We start from the raw sequence: 6,065 nt of genomic DNA, 5'->3' as shown, positions 1-6,065 counted from the left end.
CATGCAGAAATTTTATTCTAGGGGAGAATCGATTTGTCAAGCATAATACAAGTTGAAAACAACATAAGGCTAATCCAATTACGTTAAAGCAGCAAGCCTGAAAGCTGTTAGGAAACGTGCAGAAATAAAGCAAACCACAAGCAAAAAGAAAACAAGAACACGCAGATTTACGTAGTAGAATGAGCATTTTCTGGATACACAAAACAACCCACTAAATGCACTTATATAATATGTGCATACAAATAAGTCCTAGGCTCAAAAAACATAAAGGTCCACGGGCCTATCGGCCCGATCCCTATGCTATCACCACAGACCCCATTGAAAATCACAAACATGGGTCGCAGCGCGAAACTTTTTGGGCTGGATCAACAAAATTCGGTCACAACTTGTTGGTTTAAAACCGTCAAAGGGAAACTACGCAGGAATTCAATTTAAAGCTGGCCGCAGAAACAAAGATGGAGTTTGAAGAAGAGAATATGCAGAGTAATTATTTTCTTGTTGAAAGACCACCTCAAATTGATCATCAACTTAGCAACTTAAATAGTTGCTATTACAACTAAAAATAGGATAAAGAAACAACCTATTTCTACCAATATTAGAATAACTAATTAGTTTCCTACCAAAGATAGGACTCCTAATTTAACTAGGATTGTACGTAAAAAAAAGCTGGAGAAAAAAAGAAAAAAAACAGCTGCATTCTTAAAGCAACTTTCAACACTCCTTCTTGCTTTATGAAATGCAAACACCAATTCTTTGCCTTAGAAGCTCGAACTTGCTAATTTGAAGTGGCTTAGTGAATAGGCCTTCTAGCTGTGGCAAATTTGAAGTCTGCAGAGGAAGAGAAGTTAGTTGTTGAGGTAGTGACTGCTGCTGCTGAACTTGCTGCATGTTTTGTTATATGCTTGTTGCTGATTACTTGCAAGAAGAGATGGATGTGGACCATGAGGAAGAGGAGGAGCTGCTAAAGGCATTGAAACTGGCATTGAAGTCTTCTGTTCTCCTTGAGGTGATGAATCAAGTGATGGGATAGACAGAGGCACTGTAGTTCCAACTCCAGGTATTGTACCCTTAGTTTGTAATATACCGGTGGCAAATGCTCCAGGGGTTGAGGGGGCCTTAAGACCTGGAAAATTACCAGGCATGCGACCAAGAACATTGTTTTGATCACCCAAACCTTGCTGTCCTAAATTGAATTTATCACGAGCGGAGTCGCCAGGCCTTTTTCTGTACCAGAACTTTGTTGTCTGATCATTGCTTCCACTGCAAAGGAGATAACCAATTGGGTGCCATGAATGATCCCACACACCAGTTTCATGTGCATTTGTAATTTCTACTTGAGGAGCTTCTTGCCCCACAAGCCAATGAAATATTGAACCATCATAGCTTCTGCTGACGAAATATTCTTCATGAAACAGATGCCAGGACAATAATGTCACGTCGTTCTGATGCCCACGGAACGACTCAAGATCCTTCATAGCCCTTATGTCATAAAGCTTGATAATTTGATCCTTGGAAGCAGAAAGGATCCAGTTACCATTCTGATTCCACTTCATGCAGAGAACGGTATTCTTATGCCCGTGAAATGATGAAAGCTCCTTCCCTGACTTAGCATCCCAAAGTTTAACAAGATTATCTTTCCCATCAGATAATGAGCGCTCTTCTTGGCAGCTTGTGAAGTCCCATACTTTAATGGTAGATTCATCAAAACTGGCCTCAACTTCGGAATCATTTTTTTTTTACATCTGGATTTTCCGGGTTGAAGTTATCATCCTTTGAGTCATTAGATGGAAGTTCAAAAATATCATCTAGCTTCTCCCCAGATGCAGCAGCAACAACTTCCTTGAGATATACTGTCACGACCCGAACCGGGGACCTGGCCGTGACGAACATTCCAAACCATGAAGGCCCGAAACACCCTGTCTATCCGGTAATCATGCACATAATTCATATGATAAAAAGAAATGCTGAAGATACACAATATTACGGAAACATGGTCATGAATCTATTGAAACCAATAATGGGAAATAATGTGCCACAACCTCTATCAATATCTGAAAATTGTCTGCGAAATCTCTACTACATGACTGAAATAAATTACTATCTAGAAACTGGGACAAGGCCCCCAGTAGACCCAAAACTACTAAATAATAATTAATTTGCCAGACATTAGGCCTTCCGAAAGATAGAAGGCTCACCACCCAACTCTGCAAATCTGTCTAAAGAATCTACTGATTATCTGGACCTCTAGACTGTGCCTCCGAACTTGGGAGGGAAAGGGGTCAATACAAAAGTACTGGTACACAGAGAAATCCAAAACAAAAATATAACATTTTTACAGAATATAAGTGAGAGCCATTATAAAGAAGTTTTGTATCAAATCATTTGAAAAGCACATGGGCATAGTGTAATAATTTTACAACAACAATGCAATGCAGCTGAGCTGGGTGGAATACCCTACATATCACATTTACACCAACTGTCAAACCTCGATTGCCGCCGAGATTAGAGTATAAGTGAGGGGAAGACACACAAGATCACACAGAAGGGTGTCTCGACCCAATAAAGTATGGTAGTGCACAAGATCACAAAGCAGGGCTCCTAACCATAGTCCCAATTTGGGAATGACATAAAGTCAGGTACACGATCACTTAGCCTGGTACCAAATTCCCATGTCGGCAAATACGGTTTCCAGAGATGAGCCCTTACACTCAAATGCCTTCTTTGGGTATCCACCTATCTCGTATAAAATCAACGCATTCAACTCTATTTAATTCAACCACATATCTTATTCTGTAGGGTATCGTCATACCCGACTTGCAAGCCATCAATATCACATCATTACATCATGCAACCATTATATTCATCATATTTCAACATAATAACCCTCTCCTTGCAAGTCAAAAATCATATCCACTTTCAAAATAGTTCATGTCATGATTGTGAAGATGATTTCTAACAATTCACATCATATGAAAATTCAAAACAATTTCATATCAAGAGAGGGATTTCATATAATTCATGCTCTCAAGTTAACATCTTTTGAATCACAAGCATATGCATATATAATATATCAAATCACTTCAGAAATAGGCCTAAAGACCAAATCAATATCATAAAGATGCTTAAAACATGTTTATATTCATAATTTCAAAACCCCCATTTTTAAAATATGAATTTTTTAAGCCCATGAGATTTTTGAGATAACCCACGTACCTCTATTTGCAAAAATAATAGGTGCTTCTTGAAGTTTACGATTTGGGGATTCCAAATCTGCAGTTTGTTTCGAATTCCCATGGTTGAATCTTGAGTTACCTAAGATAATTGGATTGGAATTATAGGGAGGAAACCCTAATTCTTGCAATGGAAGAGAGAAAAAAATGAAAATTTTCCCTTTACTAGGACATATATAGAGGGTAGGAATGGGTAGAAAAAACCAAAATGCCCTTGAGTGAAATTCTGAAACTAGAGCCCCATTTTTGGCCCCAGCGCGACGCAGAGCTTTGAAAAATACCAATTATTGAGACTTGGAAGTTTGGCGCGAAGCGGGACTATCGCGAAGGCTTGCTGGAAATTAACGAGTGCCATTTTGGCCTCTGGAGCGATGCGCCAGGCACTGAAATGGCATTCGTCTTATAGCTGAAACTTAAAATAGCCATAACTCCTTATCCGGTTATTGGATTTCGAAAAATCTTATATCTTTGGAAAGCTTATTCAATTATCTACAATTTGGTATATAGTAGGCCACCCAATTCATCATATACAATGAGTTATGGTTGATTGAAGTTGACCCAAGTTTCGATGCTTATTCAAACTCGAACGATTGAAAATCTTTCATGCTCAAATAGATTTCCACACTACATAATTGATCAACACACTAAATTTGCATTGGATTTATGGCTTTTGTAATCTTTATGAGAAGAAATGACGGTTTACGTTCTAGCCCAAAAATGCGGGGTGTTACATTATCTCCCCCTTGGGATCATTCGTCCCCGAATGATGGGCAGGGACTTTGAAGCTTTAAAATATGGAATAACACGGACATGATATGTTCTCTAAGAAAGAATACACTAATCTGAAACATGACTATAAGACTGGAACTACTGATGTTCTGAATTCGTATACCGGACGCGCATATCTAATGCATGGAATACACGACTGAAGCTACTCATAAGCTGAATTCTCATAATGAACATGCCTTTCTGATGCATGCGTATCTGACTGAACTGACGTATGAATGTATGATTGAATACCCAATAATAACTGATGCGAAGCTTTAAATAAGAATCTATGCATGCAACTGAATGGGGGTATCTCCCCCTTGGGACACTATGTCCTTTTATGAATGCTCAAATCACTAAGATACTCGAAAAAATTGAGGCGATGCACTAGGCACTTACGAATTGAATCATAACTAAACATCTGGAATCTGAATCTAGTACATGAAACATGAACTGAGTTATACTCGCAACTAGTAGTATACTCTATCTTGGAATAGTAACATATCTGAGATTTTTGGGTAGCATGATTAAATGAAAAGACAAAAAAAACAATTCATGCGAATCTGACGGCTAAATTGATTTGCTGGCCACATAGACTGCACTATACTGGAAACTCATACTCAATTTGGAGTATCTTATCAATACTCTTCCTTACGAAGTCCTATTAGATGAGATAGCAAAAGATTTGGGCATGAGTTATACAAGACATCCGACTATAGGATCCCAACATTGACATTACTCTGCAGCCTGGAACATAGACATATAACTCATAAATCAGGATGGAATTGCCAGGCCTTCGGCAATACAACTTCTTAAATACCATATTCATTCTATTCAACTTATAATTATCATATGGGCATTGATAAATCTTTCTACTAATGTCTATAGTAGCTTAAATCCTTTCACTATGATCAAATCTAATTCCAAGTCACAAAAATACATCATGTCATACCACACTATTATTCTAAACCATATGATGCAATCTTCTATATCTCTTTTAAAGATCACAACCTAAGCATAACATGCCTTACCACTTCAATGGCTACTCTGAATTCTTACTATGAAGTCGCTAGCGCATATAGCGTTCCTTTACAAAAATCCTAACATGTCATTCAAACCTATCTTTATAACCACATATAAACTTCAAAGAAAACACTCATAAGGACATGCTTTGCATATTCCCTAAACCACTGTTAATATCACTCCCACGCGCTACCTCAAAAAAATATATGCACACACAAATTTCCACTGACCATCCCATACATCATAGACTTAGCCCCAAATCTTACTTCACACTCATGGCCTTATCTAAACAAGCATACAATGATCTTTTATCAACAGGAAGAATTTACTAAACGCCACTATCATTATATAAGGAGGGTATTATGCGAGACTTGTCACTTAACTGAGGCCTGAGGAATAGCAAAACAATATTAGGGATTCATCAAAGTGATCTGAGTTGAGAGTACACCCGTCTCAAAGCTGAATCTCGCCAAAAATTTGGTGTATATCATGAGTTATGGGAACTGAGCACACTATAAAGCATGAGTACATGAGTCATGAGCTGCATGACCTCAATTTGGAGTTCATAACTTATGGAATGTGATCCCAACTATCGAATAAATTGGAATTTCTCATTTAGGAACTAGAAGAGCACATGATTCTTTATCGTATGCATGAACATGAACTATGATCATGGAACTATAATGTAAGGCATGAGTAGGCATTAGGGTAACTGAAAAACACTGAGATAAGAATGGGTGGAGTCTCAGCCTCACTTTCTGATGCTCTATATCATACTGACATTACTACTAGAATCTGACAGTCTGACTCGGTCACTTGTACTATTATCTCCTTCTTAGCATTAAGCCATCATCTTAAGCTTGAGAGATCCCTTACTAGACTCTAAACAGAACTTCCCTTACTACACTCTGGGGTATGAAAAATGACAATACACGTAATTAATAAAAATTAACCCGAATGACTACATTTGGAAGTGGAAAACCCACTACTAATACCACCTTCTGAGACACACTCTATCATTCTATAGCCCCAATAGTCATCACA

This window comes from Capsicum annuum, unplaced genomic scaffold (assembly GCF_002878395.1).
Source record: "Capsicum annuum cultivar UCD-10X-F1 unplaced genomic scaffold, UCD10Xv1.1 ctg3817, whole genome shotgun sequence".
Classification (NCBI taxonomy): Eukaryota; Viridiplantae; Streptophyta; class Magnoliopsida; order Solanales; family Solanaceae; genus Capsicum; species Capsicum annuum.
This window is presented reverse-complemented; position numbering follows the sequence as displayed.